The sequence below is a fragment of the Ambystoma mexicanum genome, chromosome 13 (assembly GCF_040938575.1).
Source record: "Ambystoma mexicanum isolate Mex_15411 chromosome 13, UKY_AmexF1_1, whole genome shotgun sequence".
Taxonomy (NCBI): Eukaryota; Metazoa; Chordata; class Amphibia; order Caudata; family Ambystomatidae; genus Ambystoma; species Ambystoma mexicanum.
In genome coordinates this window covers 820,034,965-820,051,656 of record NC_090938.1, presented here as the reverse complement: position 1 = coordinate 820,051,656, position 16,692 = coordinate 820,034,965, and the positions used below count along the sequence as shown (strand labels likewise).

General features: G+C 48.4%; 1 pseudogene; it reads left to right on the top strand.

Moving 5' to 3' along the window:
- LOC138522065 (antigen peptide transporter 1-like) overlaps positions 1–16,692 on the top strand; it is a 149,712-nt pseudogene that overhangs the window by 100,808 nt on the left and 32,212 nt on the right.

Here is a 16,692-nt window from a genome sequence, read left to right as displayed (position 1 = left end):
GTTCCCCTTCCCAGGGGGCTCTGGATGGCTTCAGGCCTTCAAGCTTCTCATTTGCCCCTTTACCCTGAGGTCAGATTGCGTGTGCATAAGCTTCAGCGGGGCATTATGCTAATACAATTCTTCATTGGAAGTCCTCTGTGTTCTTCACATTTCTGCAGATAAACACTAGGTGGTGCTGGAAGGTTCATCCATGGCTAGGGCCGTGCCGTAAATGACTGCAGATTCTTATTCCCCCACTAGGGCGGCAGCACTTTACACCTCACCAGAGAGAAATAACATGGATATAGTAAAGTATCCATGAGACTCTCTCATCTCTACTAATCACCAGTCTCTCTTTTTCTCCCTAGGCTGTCTCATTTGAGCTGAGACCGGGTATGGTAACAGCCCTCATAGGCCCTTCCTCGGCTGGTAAGTCATCCTGTGTGGCTCTCCTGGAGCGCTTCTATGAGCCGCAGGCTGGCAGGATCCTCCTGGATGGGACGCCCCTTCAGGAGTACGATCACCGGTACCTGCACAGTAAGGTAAGATGGCGGCCTGGTGACCGCACACCATAGCGCTGCATTATGATACGCGGGTGAGCAGGTGGCTACATTGATATGATATGATATGATATGGTATTTGTAACGCGCCTATACACAAGTGTTTCAAGGCGCGACGAGGCAGGGAGGGAGGGAAACAAGGGGAAGACAGACAAACGATCCTACTAGGCCAGGTGTCATTCAGATCGCGCAAGTGCAGAGGTAAGGGGAAAAGGAGGAAGTGCAGGGGGAGGAGGTGGGGGGGGAAAGTGCAGTACAAGGTAAGTAGCGTAATAAAATAATAAATAATAAATAATAAATAAAAGGGCCAGCTGGTGGCAAGTGCGAGGTAAGTGCAGAGCAAGTACTGGGAAGGGGGCTGTAGGGATGCAGTGACAGTCCCACAGTGCAGGAGGAGCCAGTGAGGCAGTGCAAGTGGAGAGTGGCTGGGCCCTGGACCGAGGTCACAGAGTGGCCCAGATGCAGGTTTAGTGCAGACTTCAGTGGGGAGTTTAGCAGGTTTAGCAAGGGAGAGGGAGAGAGAAGGCAGAAGCGAAGAGGAAGGTTTTGAGGTGCTTCCGGAACCGGAGATGGTTCTCCTCAAGTTTCAGGGAGGCAGGAAGGCTGTTCCAGAGGGAGGCCCCTGCTGCGGAGAGAGATCTACCCCCAGCTCGTTGCTTCGAGAAGCGGCTGACCATGAGGGAGTTGGAGACGGATGAGCGAAGGGCTCGTGAAGGCAGATATTTAGGAAGAGAGAGTTGAAGGTATTTAGGCCCCAGGCCCCAGAAGGCCTTGTGGACAATGCAGAGGGTTTTGAACTTAATCCTCGCAGCCACTGGGAGCCAGTGAAGAGATTTCAGTCCTGGAGAGATACGGTCCCTGGGCTTGAGGCCAAGGACAAGTCTCGCAGTTCTGTTCTGGATAAGTTGCAGAGGGCGGAGAGTGGAGGCAGGCAGATTAAGATAGAGGCTGTTACAGTAGTCCAGCCTTGAGAGAACCAGGGCTCGGGAGACAGTGAGCTTCTGGGGGAAGGAGAGGAAGGGAAGAATACCTCTGAGGAGGTGCAGCTGGTAGTGTGACTTCTTAGAGATGTCAGATATATGAGGAGAGAAGGAGAGTGTGGAGTCGAAGATGACCCCGAGGTTTTTAGCTTTGCAGGTAGGGGCAGGAAGGGGGCCAAGGGAGGCCGGCCAGAGAGCTGCAGGAAAGGAGGGAGTGGGTGTGCCGATGAGTAGAATCTCAGTCTTACTGGCGTTAAGGCAGAGGTCATTGGCGGCACACCATTCCTGGATAGCAGACAGACAGTCGGAGATGAGGGAAGGGGAGGAGGAGGCCGAGGGTAGCCTGAAAATGAGCTGGGTATCGTCCGCATAGCACTGAAAGTGGGGGCAGAGAGCGGCGATGCGGTGGGCAAGGAGTGCCAGATACTGGTTGAAAAGCCAGGGAGAGAGGTTGGATCCCTGGGGGACACCACAGGTGGAGTAAAAGATGTCAGAGAGGAAGGAGCCCATTTGGACCTGGGAGGGTCGACCGGAAAGGAAAGGAGTGTGCTTGTGTAGGTGCACCCATGCACAGGGTCAGAGTTCAAGCCTCTAGACCTGGCAGGCTAAGAATCTTTGACTATAGGAACTTGGGTCTTGGGGGGACTAGTTGGTGGTTTGCAAGGAAGTGGGGGTGCAGGTCAGCAGATCATTTGTTTTTTACAAGAACTGGTGATTTTACATTGACTGGAGCCTACAATCAAAGAGCCGGCACTGCGAGTTGCTCCTCGACTCTTGCCGCTACTATCCCTGCTGCACGCTTCCTGGAGGAGGCGGGGCCACACACCACACGTGCCCAGACCACGTGACCTCGGGAGCAGTAAAAAGACCAGGCTACCACCCTTGCGGCGTTAAGCCCGACAGGGGTGAAGGGCGCCGACTGTTTTGCGACTGTTTGGCGCTGAGGTGATATCGCCAACTTGAAATTTGAGGCGGTGAGTTATTTATCTCGCATACCTACAACTACATTGTGCCTTGGTGCACCTCTGATCTTACATACCGTGGAAGCCGGTATAATTCAAGGGAGACTATACTAGCACGTTTGTGCTTATTTATTCCATCGCTACATCCACCTAAGAAGAAGGGAGGCCAAGGTCTGCTTGACCTCATGGCCAAAACAAGGCAGAACAAAACCCGATATAACTTGCCTAAAGGCCAAGAAGGGCCCAGGGATAATCCACTGCAGAAAGTAAATAAGCAGATCAACACTAGGGAGGAGGTGGGTAGAGTGATTAAAGGGACTATCCCAGCTGTGTTTGGGAAAAACAACATAAAGGAAACCACCACTGCGGATAGGTCAGTAGCAGAAGATTGTAATTTTCCTCCCCCATTCCAACATAATAATAGTATCACCCTGGATAATAACAATTATAATGACATTGATAATAACTCTCTTTTAGACCTATGTCTATCAATTCAAAAATCGATGGCCTCTCTAAACAAACCCTCCACTGCATTAAACGATTGTCCACTTGTGGTTGAGGCCCAGGTTCTAAATGCAGCTCAGGGGGAGCAGCAAAGTCTTAGGGGATCTGTTAGCCCAAGACAACCAGGCAACTCAACTTCTAACTTATCGGGTACCCACTCTATGCACCCTACCTCTATTTCCCCGGTGGTCCCAACAGTTGAGCGGTTATCAACTTCTCCAAACCTATATATTGGATCTGAAGACCCGGAGTGCATGGATAGGGGAGATAGCAGAAACATTGAGGACTGCAATAACATAGCCATTGTAGAATTGCAAGCCTCAGTGGCATCTCTCCAATTTGCCATGAAAATTCTGTTAAAACTATGCGGGAGGATCCACACCAATTCGATAATACAGTTGGGGCTTCCTAATTCTGTTACATCTATGGGGCAAGATCTATCAAATCAGCAGCCCCCAAATGGAGCTGGGGGACCGGTTGCACTGATGGCACCCGATAAATCAGACAAGCCCGTAGAGAATGGCTTGGAAGCACCCCTGACAAAAAAGCAGCGACGGCAACAAAGACGTCTAGCCTCTAAAAACTTGGTAGTCAAAATAGCTTCCCCCTTACCTGCTACTAATGTTCCAGCAACCCGTGCTAAAAAAGCAAAACGCAGGAGGCGGAAAACTAGGAAATGTGCTAAGAAAGGATTAGGGACCTTAACAAGCTGGATTATCCCGGACATAACACAGGAAGTTACCAGCACGATCCTTGAGGATCCGGATTCTGACATCTCTACCAGCTTAGCTGAAGAGGACACGAAATGTTCGAATCAATGTGAGGATGATAATGTCGATGCCAAGGGGCCACACAACCCAATGGAAGCAACAGAAATAGACGATCCTAATGCAAGTCAAATATGCATTATTAAAAACTTAAATCAAAAGAAGAGGGATAAGTGGTTGACAAGAACGGAGGTCCTGAATAAACTGCATCTGATTCCATAATTGCGGTTTATCCGCTCGGAAGACTTCTCCTTTGTGGAACCACTTACTGTATGTAATCCCAATGTTCCAGCTCTCCATTGCTGTGTCCTGGCATCAGCCCAATTGATTCGATCTCATAAACAATGTCTTTTACAAGTGGGGATGGAAGTAGATGCCTGTAAAGAGAAGGAAGATCCCTCACTCCCAAGCGCTGAGTCAATGGCAGCCCCAGACAAGAGTGGTATACCCACCCAAATAACGGGAAAGAACGTACAGGTGTCAGATATCCAAAACACTTTGACATGGTTGGCAGATTCGCTGCCTTTAGTTCTACAACAAACATGAGATTATACCCTGCTAAGTTGGAATACACATGGTCATCAGCATTTTCTTACTAATAAGGGTTCCCTACTATTGATAAACAAATATCCCATCATTTTATTACAAGAAACTTGGCTGGTGCAGCAGACAGCCATTGATGGTTACGCTACATACCCCACCCTTGCTAAGAAAGGCTTACGCGGACGACCTTATGGGGGCGTAGCTATAGAGATATCTAATAAGATTAAAAGCAGAATGATCCCAGTGGACAGTAACTATTTGTGTGCTGCTGCCCTGACCCTCAGAATAAAAGCAAGATGGGAAGAAATATTGTTAATAAATGTATATAATCCCCCGGGTGCGAAGTATAGAGAGTGCATACAAGATACTCTGCACAATCTTTTAAGCAATTGGAAATTAACCAATGACAGATATTTTGTTATTGTGGCCGGGGATCTAAATTGTAGAATCAATAGTGGTGGTGGTATAAGCAATAATCAGTACTTAGCGAATAATAGTTTTTGGAATCATGCTTTTACTGATAATGAGGGGATGTGCTGGAGGGATTTCTTTGAATGCTGGGACCTTGAAATAATTAATGGTCGAACTAGAAACGATAGTCCTGGTAAATTTACCCGGAAGAATGGGAGTAACGAGAGCACCCTCGATTATATCTACACTAGTGTGGAGATTGCATCAATCGTTAAAGATATGAGGGTGAAGGAATATAAATGGAGTGACCACGACCCCTTGATATTATCTCTGGGATACAGCCACCTTAATGTAGAAACTGCAAATCTGGGAGATCTCGTAATCAACCACTCCCTAAATCGTATTTCTTGGTCAGCGAATAATATTCTAAAGGCCACAAGGGCGTCTGGTGAGTGGGGGACTGAACAATCAAATATGTTTATGCAAATGTCACCCGAAGAAATAGAAAGCTGGATTAGCAAATTCTCTGGCTTACACGGCTCTTGTAAAATGGGAGGGCTGATGGTGGGTAAGGCCTCAAACGAGTTAAAATATGACCGTGCAATTAGAGATAGGAAGCGCAAGCTTAGAGGAGACATGAGACATATCAGAAATGGCCCTGACCCCAAAAAGGTTATAGCTCTCAAAACAAGAAAGCTGAAGGTTGCTTACCAAGTATGGCTAAAAATACATAAAAATATCAGGAAAGTGGAGAGATGGCAACATACAGTTAGAACATTATGTGGCAAGAACACTCGTAAAATCTGGTCTATACTAGGGAAAGCGAAAGGGAAAACTATATCCAGCATGGTTAATCCTATAGGGTGTGATGAATGGATCTCCTTTCTGGGAATGAGAAATGTGGGGAGCAGCTGTAAGATTGTTATTCCTACTGCTAGCAAACCCCATATTCCCCCATTCTCTGTTTCTGTGGAGGATCTGCAAAATAGAATCAAGTCATTAAATACTTCACGAGCTCCAGGGCCAAATGGCCTCTCTAATATGGTGCTGAGAAACAACCCCCCTTTCTGGGCAAACCTTTTGAAAATATTGTTTGATAAGGTATTATATGAGGGTAGTATACCGACATCTTGGCAGGCAGCCATCATCATACCCGTTTTCAAAAAAGGCAGTAGGCCGATCCTACGAACTACCGGCTCTTATCTATGCTGGATTGTTCTGGGAAATTGTTCGCAGCCCTTATTTTGAAAGAATTGCTAATATGGGTAGAGAACGCTGGTATATTAGATCAATTTCAAAGCGGTTTTAGAGCAGGCTATTCTACTTCAAACAATACATTTGTTATGAATACTCTGAGAAATAAGGCATTGGCCCGTTCTAACCCTCCACTATACGCTCTATATGTAGATTTCAAGGCGGACTTTGATTCGGTTAACCGCTCCCTCCTATGGAACAAATTGAGGAATTTGGGCTGTCCCGAATCTTTATTGTATTATCTGGAGCTCCTACATTCTAATAACACTGTTCAGGTTAGGTTGGATAATTTGGGTTCAGTGACCAAACCCATTCCCCAGAGTCGAGGGGTAAAGCAAGGATGTGTGACAGCTCCTACCCTATATAATTTGTTTGTTTCAGATGTACCCAAATGCCTCTCGGGGATTAATAACTGTCCCCCTAAAATAGGCTCCTGCCACTGCCCACTCCTGGCTTATGCGAACGATTTGGTGATCATGGATCACACTTTCAGTGGTATCCTGAGATCAGCCAATCAGCTATGGCGATATGCAGAAAACAATGAATTAGTTATTAATAATAGTAAAACTAAGCTTTGCTATATACTGCTGGTAGAGTGGCTAGACCGAGAATGACGATGGGCTTGATCGAAATTGAATACACTCATATGTACAGATATCTGGGGGTAGAATTTGACAGTAAAGGAAATTATTTCACTTGCATTCAGGAGCGTAGAACAAAAGCAGCTCAACTCACAGCCTTAATTTATAAGTTCACACGAGATCAGTGTGGATTTTCAATTTGGGCAGCACGTCAGCTGTATATTCAATGCCTGGCCCTCATGGTGACGTATGGTTTAGAACCTTTAATAAAGATGAATTTAGGATGGCTACAACTGGTAGAGGGTAAGTTTTGGAGAAAAATTCCTGGCCTTCCCCAGTGTATCCCCATGGCGTTCATTAGACTCGAGCTAGGAATCTTCTCTATTAGAGCTCTACGGTCTTAAGGAAGAGGATGGAATTCTATATCAGGCTCAATAATAAACCAACAAATAGGCTACTTTTGACTATTAAGGAAGATTGCGTGGCGGGTAGACAGGCTAAATTAGAAAGCCAGATTCGGTCTCTGACTGAAGAAATCAGCTGGTCACCGGAATGGGCCAGGGAAAATGATTTCCTGATTACTAGCATGCGCAATCGCCTCAATTTGTGGGACTGGCAGAATAATTTTAACCATCTTAGTAGCCTGAAAAGCTATAGTTTCATCCTATTTGTACTATGTACCTATGGGAAGGCACAACCCTATTTAAATGTATGCCCATCAGAACATCTGAGGCGGTTTATTCTATTAATGCGCCTCAACCACTTACCGGTTCTGACTACTCGGGGCCCAGAATTGGGTCTGAGATTAGCAGAAAGATACTGTAGGATTTGTGATCTCCCTACCGAGCCGGAGACGGCTCGCCATGTGCTGACGAGATGCTGTAGGATGAGAACGAAGTATATAAAGTATCTCAGTGAGTTTGTTCATAATATAGATTATATGGATCAGGCAGATTTCTGGAAGCAGTGTGTTAATACCTACAATTCTAAACTGCATCTTGCACTCCATCAGGCGTGGCGTGAGGCCGCTGCTCTCATGAATTCAAACTCGAGGGGGCTTCTTCCTGGTATGTGCAAGTATGAAATGTTTAATGTTAATATGAATATGAAGAGGGTGTTTCTCTCTCCTTTTACGTATATACATACAATAACTATGCTCTGTTCTGAACTCATATATAGTATCAATTATCTATTAACTGTATTAAGGATTTTATCAAGGTTTGGAATTTTATTTTTATTAATCGAATTTCAGTTGTTTGATGTAAATATGTGTAAAGTTTTTTACATTTGTTTAAAACTGTATCACATTAATAAATAATAATAATAATAATAATAATTATCTGATCTCCCAGAGGCTCTAAAACCTAAACTGCCTTTTATAAATATAGGGGGCGGGTGGGACATGTGACTACATCACCCACATGGGAGGAATGCTCCAGATCACCCCAAGGAGACCCCCCTCCACCCACTATTGCTGGATGAAGGCATTCCTCACTCTGAGGAGACCAAGGCATTCCTCACCCAGAGGAAACAACCACCCCACTACTGCTGGTAGAAGACATTCCTCACCCAGAGGAAACCCCCACTCCACTACTGCTGGTAGAAGACATTCCTCACCCTGAGGTGACAAGCACTCCACTACTGCTGGATGAAGGAATTACTCACCCGGAGGAGACAGCCACTCCACTACTGCTGGTAGAAGACATTCCTCACCCAGAGGAAACCGCCACTCCACTACTGCTGGTAGAAGACATTCCTCACCCTGAGGTGACAAGCACTCCACTACTGCTGGATGAAGGAATTACTCACCCGGAGGAGACAGCCACTCCACTACTGCTGGTAGAAGACATTCCTCACCCAGAGGAAACCGCCACTCCACTACTGCTGGTAGAAGACATTCCTCACCCTGAGGTGACAAGCACTCCACTACTGCTGGATGAAGGAATTACTCACCCGGAGGAGACAGCCACTCCACTACTGCTGGTAGAAGACATTCCTCACCCAGAGGAAACCGCCACTCCACTACTGCTGCTAGAAGACATTCCTCACCCTGAGGAGACCACCACTCCACTACTGCTGGATGAAGCCATTCCATCACCCTAAGGTGACAAGCACTCCACTACTGCTGGATGAAGGAATTACTCACCCGGAGGAGACCGCCACTCCACTACTGCTGGATGAAGCCATTCCAATACCCTAAGGTGTCAACCACTCCACTACTCCTGGATGAAGCCATGCCATTCCTCTGAGGAGATAACCACTCCACTATTGCTGGATGAACCCATGCCATTCCTCTGAGGAGACCACCATTCTGCTACTGCTGGATGAAGGAATTACTCACCCGGAGGAGACCACCACTCCACTACTGCTGGATGAAGCCATTCCATCACCCTAAGGTGACAAGCACTCCACTACTGCTGGATGAAGGAATTACTCACCCGGAGGAGACAGCCACTCCACTACTGCTGGATGAAGGCATTCCTCACCCGGAGGAGACCACCACTCCACTACTCCTGGATGAAGCCATGCCATTCCTCTGAGGAGGAAACCACTCCACTACCACTGGATCCAGGTATTCCTCACCCGGAGGAGGCCACCACTATGCTACTGCTGGATCAAGGCATTCCAAAACACGGAGGAGAAAGCCTCTGCAGCCGTCATCCGGAGATACACACCATCACCATCAGAAGGCAACCACTGCAGCCCTCACCTGGAGGCTCACACCTTCCCCTTTAAAAGGCAACCACTGCAGCCCTCACCTGGAGGCACACCCCATCACCTTCAGAAGGCAACTTATGCAGCGTCCCACTGGAAGCACACACCATCATCTTAAGAAGGCAACTACTGTAGCCCTCCTGTGGAGGCATACAAACACCTTCAGAAGGCAACCACTGCAGCCCTCACCTGGATGCACACACCATCACCTAGCGAAGGCAACCACTGTAGGCCTCACCTGGAGGCACACACCGTCCCCTTTAGAAGGCAACCACTGCAGCACTCGCCTGGAGGCACACACCATCCCCTTTAGAAGGCAACCACTGCAGCGCTCACCTGGAGGCACACACCATCTCCTTTAGAAGGCAACCACTGCGACGCTCATCTGGAGGCACACACCATCCCCTTTAGAAGGCAACCACTGCAGCGCTCACCTGGAGGCACACACCGTCCCCTTTAGAAGGGAACCACTGCAGCGCTCACCTGGAAGCACACACCATCTCCTTTAGAAGGCACCCTCTGCAGTGCTCACCTGGAGGCACACACCATCCCCTTTAGAAGGCAACCACTGCAGCACTCACATGGAGGCACACACCATCCCCTTTAGAAGGCAACCACTGCAGCGCTCACCTGGAGGCACACACCATCTCCTTTAGAAGGCAACCACTGCGACGCTCATCTGGAGGCACACACCATCCCCTTTAGAAGGCAACCACTGCAGCGCTCACCTGGAGGCACACACTGTCCCCTTTAGAAGGGAACCACTGCAGCGCTCACCTGGAAGCACACACCATCTCCTTTAGAAGGCACCCTCTGCAGTGCTCACCTGGAGGCACACACCGTCCCCTTTAGAAGACACCCACTGCAGCGCTCACCTGGAGGCACACACCAGCACCTACCGAATACAACCACTGCAGCCCTCACCTGGAGGAGGTAATCCCCCTATTGAAACAAGGGGACTACAGGGCAACATTGGATATGAAAGATGCATACTTACATATTTCAATGTTCCCAGCGCACAGAAAATTCCTTCGCTTCCAAATAGCAGGAGAAGACTTCCAGTTCATGGTGCTCCCCTTTGGCAATGACTCATCTGCGAGGGTATTTGTGATGCTGGAATGCATTGGAGGGACAGGGCCTCCATGTCCTTGTCCTGATATCAGGTAATATTATCCCCACCAAAAATATTGCCGTATATATGGTCGTCGGGAATGGCCATAGGCTATATTTGTGTATGGCGATATTTTTGCAGGGGTTTTTTAACACGTGGAACCCTTGTCCTGTACTCCCTTATCATGTGTGTTCTGTGTTCTTTTCTGCACAGGAGTCCAGTGGGACCCCTGGCAGTTCAGCTCTTCCTCTTTTTGGTTGTGGTGAACATGGGTGGGGGTACAGCCCTGTACCCCTAGTGTATCATTTTGGGCACATGTGTGTGTGGCCCACCAGGCAGGGTATGGGCTGGTGGCAGCTCCATGCTGAATTTGACAGGTGCTCTGAGTATCCTCCATTTTGGGATACCCAGGCCCTACCATAGGAATCGGTGGATTCCTGATAGGAGACAAGATGGCCCCTGTGGCCTCTTGCTTTCCATTGCCTGTTACCTTGTTTTCCCAAAGTCCTGGGAAGCCTTGACTGTCCCTTCTCCTGACTGGCTGTTGTGTGGAAGAACCATATATGGTATTGTGGGGAAGTCCAGGCTAGACTGGCTGGAGCCTTCCCAGTGACTGTATGTTGTGGGTACACCTTCGGGGTGTGACCTGGGTGAATGGAGTGTCCAATATGCACTTCATGTTATGGGTGTCTGGTTTCTGTGTGGATGACACAATGAATGAGACAGCCTTGCTCGAAACTGACATGAATGCAGTGTGGCATGCTGAAGGCTGGGTGCTTGCCCCAATCCACATTCCTTGTTATGGGTGTCTGGGTGGAAGTGAATGGCCTGAATGCACTGAGAGCCTGATTGGCTGCCTGCCTGTATGAATGCCCTTCTGACTGATTGGTTGCCCGAGCTTGGCTCAGCAGTATGAATGTGAGACAGAACTGTATATCTGGGGACCTCTCAGCTACCAGAATTGTTCAGAAGCTGAAGTTGAAACTTGAAGCTGCTTATTCTTGAAGCCCAGCTGGAAGAAGAAGGGTTACTGATGTTTTCCCTCAACCCGATCCGAAAGCTGTTGAATCTGTCGAGGACTGATCTGAGAGAGGACCTGGCTAGGAGACCTCTTCCCCGAGCTACGCGGCAACATCGTGCAAAAGCTTATCTTCACTGAGGCACCCTGGAAGCCAGTCCCGAAAGGATGTCGACCGGAAACGGGGTCCGTTGAGGAATCTCGAAGTGAAGCACCCGGATATTGAGGCCATCGAAGTCCATTGCCATTGACCGGGGTTCGGAGAATTTCTGTGACTGCTGGAGGCAACCAGAAGCGGGGACATCTTGACGCTGTGCTGCTCGACGACCAGAGCCACACCGCTCCACCTTTTGCCAAAGCTCTCTGTCCGTACCAAGAAGAGAGCCCACATCCAAGACTGCATCTCTGCGGCATCTAACAACTCAGCCAAACTCCTTAAAATCTGCAAGGAGCTGGCCAATCCTGCTGCAGTATCTACCTCTCCTGTCCCCTCCAAAGCCCTCTGCACAGCCCTGGCTTTTCATTTCATCACTAAAACTCAGGACATCCTGCCCTCTCTCTCTCTTCCTCTCCCCCTCCTCCCTCTACTCCCTGCTCTTCCTCTGGTCCTTCTTCGGCCACCTCTCCTCCCTCCTTCTCTGCCTCTGCCCTGTTCTCCACCGACGAGGTTTCCAGACATGTCCGATCTATGAAAGACTCGTCAAAAAGGGTTCACTCCTGTTCCTCTAAAACCATGAAGGATCATATTGACACTCTGGCTCCTGCTCTGGCTGACTTCCGGACCCACTCCTTCACCACTGGAGTCTTCCCTTACCCCCTGAAGCACTCCCTTCTGCACCCTCTCCTTAAGAAACCCTCTGCCGCCCCTTCCCGCCCAGCTAACCATCGCCCAATCTCCAACACTCCTTTCCTGGGCAAACTCATGGAAAAGCTGGCCATCTCCCTGCTTAATCATCATACTGAATCTGTTGGTTGTCTCCATGACCATCAGTCTGGCTTCAGAGCTGCCAGAAGCACGGAAACTGCTCTCCTGAACATCCGTGAAGACCTGCTCTCCTACCTTGATTCCAACACCCCCTGTGTCGTCATCTTACTTGATCTCTCTTCTGCCTTTGACATGGTCAACCATGCCATCCTGCTCAACCGTCTCTGTGATAACCTGGGTATCACTGATCAGACCCTGGCTTGGCTGACTTCTTTCCTCTCCGCTCGACCCTCCCAGGTCCAAATTGGGTCCTTCCTTTCCTCCATTTCTATCTCTAGCTTTACCTGTGGTGTTCCCCAGGGGTCTAATCTCTCTCCCTTGCTGTTCAACCAATAACTGGCATGTCCTGCCCACCGCATTGGCGCTCTCTGCCCCAACATTCAGTGCTATGAGGATGACACTCAACTCATTTTCAGGCTCCCTTCTGCCACTTCTTCTCCTTCTCTCATCTCTGACTGTCTGCTATTCAGGAGTGGTGTGCCACCAATGATATCTGCCTTAATGCCAGTAAGACCGAGATTCTCCTCATTGGCACACCCACTCCCTCCTTCCCTGCAGCTCTCTGCCCGGCTTCTCTTGGCCCTCTTCCTGCTCCCACCTGTGAGGCTAAAATCCTCAGGGTCATCTTCGACTCCACACTCTCCTTCTCTCCTCACATCTCCGACATCTCCAAGAAGTCACACTACCAGCTGCACCTCCTCAGATGTATTCTTCCTTTCCTCTCTTTCCCCAGAAGCCCACTGTCTCCAGAGCTCTGGTTCTCTCTAGGCTGGACTACTGCAACCGCCTCTTTCAAAATCTGCCTGCCTCTACTCTCCGCAACTCATCCAAAACAGGACTTCAAGACTTGTCCTTGGCCTCAAGCCCAGGGATCGTATCTTTCCAGGGCTGAAATCTCTGCAATGGCTCCCAGTGGCAGCGAGGATTACGTTCAAAACCCTCTGCATTGTCCAAAAGGCCTTCTGGGCCTGGGGCCCTCAATATCTTCAACCCTCTCTTCCTAAACATCTTCCTTCTCGAGCACTTCACTCGTCCGCCACCAACTCCCTCAGGGTCACTCGCTTCTCCAAGAAACGAGTTGGTGGTAGATGTTTCTTTTGCTTAGGCCTCCCTCTTGAACAGCCTCCCTGCCTCTGTGAAACTTGAGAACCATCTCTGGTTCCGAAAGCACCTCAAGACCTTCCTCTTTGCTTCTGCTTTCTCTCCTCTGCTCCCCTGCTGGTCTCCTGGTTGAAACTGAAACTGCACTGGTTTACCTGGCTACACTCTGATCTTGGGCCCAGGTCCCCTCCCTGCCAGTTGCACTTCTGCACTGCCCCCCTGACAACCCTTGCACTTGGGTACTGTTTCTGTATCCCTACAGCCCCCTACCAGCACTTGACACCTGATGTCTGCCCTTACCCTTGCCACGAGCTGGCTGTACTTCTTTTTTATTGTCTTTATTTATTTTATTTATTTACCTTTATTTTTTATCACGGTTATCTTATGTTCTGCCCTGCCCCATCCCACTTTCCCCCTGCACTTCTCCCCTTCCCCCCTCCTGTGCACTTGTGCGATCTCAATGTCACCTGGCCTAGTAAGATCACTGTCTCTGTCTTCCCTCTGTTCCCCCTCCCTTGCCTCATCGCGCCTTGAAACACTTGTGTATAGGCGCGTTATAAATGCCATTATCATATCATAAATGGAGGGCTGCCTTGCCATCACCGTTGAACGCTTTTTCCTGCCAGAGAAAGTCGAGGTCGTCGACATCCAAGGAGAATACGTCGGTGGGTTTCCCACCAACCAAAGTCCACAAAGACGCCGACGAAGATCTGAAAGGAAGCCAAAATCGAGTGCCGATCGCCGACACCTGCGCCCGCTGCCAGGCCTACGTTCTTCATTGAGTCATCTTTGCGGCAACAAACTCTTTTCATCGGGGACTCTCAATGCCAAGGTTCACATTGTTGGAGGACTAGCAATGCCCTGTGACTCCTGGTCTAAAGGGAGTTCACCCACGAGCGATCCGTCGAAGAAACTCTGCTAAACTCAGGTACATTGGGATAGGAGAACATTTTTAACAGGAAACAAGACTAAACAATAATAAACTGGGCTTGTTTATACACTTTATTTGCAGGTTGCCATAGTGGGGGATCCTCACACAGAACTGTGTCTTAGTAGCTAAAGTACTATCTGTTAGTCACCAGAATGGGGAGTACGTAAAACAGGCCGGACCTCTAGTGCTGGGGAGTTGCTTGAAGGAGCAAGGGTTGGAGCCTCCACCCAAGCCTCCTTTCTGTGAGGGAAAGAACTCTTTAAACCGATAGGACCACCTGCTGAACTGTACAGACAAGGGGACCGATCGATCAAAAGAGCGGGGAAAACACACCGCCTCGAACCCAGGCTGTAAAGGAAAGGATAACAAGTTAAACTATATGTCAATTCTAAATCTGGTTTCCCCAAGACTATAGCCCTTAAGTAGTACCTGGTTTAACTCCCCTTAAGCCAAAAGAACTGGAACAACCTATAAAGCAAAGAGGCTTTAGTATATAGCTAAATGTGTAACTCTCCAGTATTGAAAACCAAGAAAACTATACTTTACCACTGGTGGAAGTAAAATTGGTGTAAAGAATCCTGGGTAACAACGAAAGTATAAAATAAAAAAAAGGAAGGTTAGTAAGGCAGCTATCCCCGAGCGGAACGAGGGTCGCACTGGTTTCGGGATGGTGCACCACAGCAAAGCGTTCCAAAATGCACTTTAGAAATAAAGCCAAAATCCACAGACGTGATGACAGTCTGATGAAAGAGGGATTCCAATTATAGAGTTGTTCTTGCCAGAGTAATCACTATCCAAGAGTCCAGGAAGCAGGGAAGGGTTCTGGTACACGGGCGGTCAATTAACACAGCAAAATCACTATCCAAGAGTCCAGGAAGCAGGCAAGGGTTCTGGTACACGGGCGGTCAATTAACACAGCAAAATCACTATCCAAGAGTCCAGGAAGCAGGCAAGGGTTCTGGTACACGGGCGGTCAATTAACACAGCAAAATCACTATCCAAGAGTCCAGGAAGCAGGCAAGAGGTCTGGTACAAGGGCGGTCAGCAAACAAATCAAAATGAGGTTTAAGAAGAAGGAGTCCGTGTGCAGGCAAGGTCGGTACACGGGAAAACAGGAACTTCCAAAATCAAGGTACAGAGAAAGCACTTCGGAAAGTATGCCGGTTGTAACTTTAAACAGAAGCAGCGTTCTGTACGCCGCTGTGGAATAAGTAACAACAAGGAGGCTTACTGTTTGAAAATGAGGCTCCCGTATCAACGCCGGGAACTACAACCCATGACAGGTTTTCTGGGTAATGTAGTTTGTGTAGCAATTTTCCACGGCAGCTGCCAGCGCGATAAGAAGGGCGCATGCCGGCGCCGTAACCCTTTATGAAGGGCGATCACTTTCCTGTCCCTTATTCTGGCGTTCCCTGGAACTCCCCAATTGTCCTTGTGTACACAGGAGGAACGAGGAAGAACCCGGGGAACGTGGTGCGGCTGAGGGCGAAGTGTAACACTATCCTACCATTGTTTAACCTAACTTGTCTTCCTTCCTATGTCTGATGCTGATACCCATTACTGTTTGATTTGTGTTCCATTAGAACTGTCAGCAGTTGGTGCATTTTAAAGGAGTCAAGAGTTAAGTGTGGTACCGCATAGACATTGTATAGATTTGCCATATTAGTTTTGCCAAACCACGTGTGTTATTGATTGTGTATATATCTTGAACCTTATTTACATATAGAACTGTGTTATCACATAACATCGTGTGTGGACATTCCTTTGTGGGGGCTTGGGGACTACACTGTACTTAAGAACCAGCCCGCGTTACCTCCTGAGAAGCTAGGCCTTTATTGCTCGTCCTTCTCTGCCCTATAGAGAATCTTCACTGGGGTGCTCTGTGCTTCTACTCTTCCATATAGAGAGCAGGAGTACAGATAACTCCCCTTCCAGTCTTTACAGTATTCACCAAGGTACTGGCGGTACACTCGCGCAGAGAATCAATCCCAGTGTACCCTTATCTGCACGACTGGCTAATAACAGGGGAATACCCTCAAAATTGCAAGCACAATACCCAGAGAACAATCAACCTTCTGATCCAATTGGGGTTCTCAATCAAAGAGAACAAATCCAGTCTTGTTCCCAGTCAAACTAAGCAGTTCCTGGGAACTATCATGAAGACACAAGAGGGGCTAGTCTTCCCCTCAAACGAAAGATTTCAAAACATGCTGCTGCAAATTCTGCAATATCTCGCTGGTCACCAAATAACCGTACGCAAGGCAACGCACCTGCTCAGGATGATGGCTTC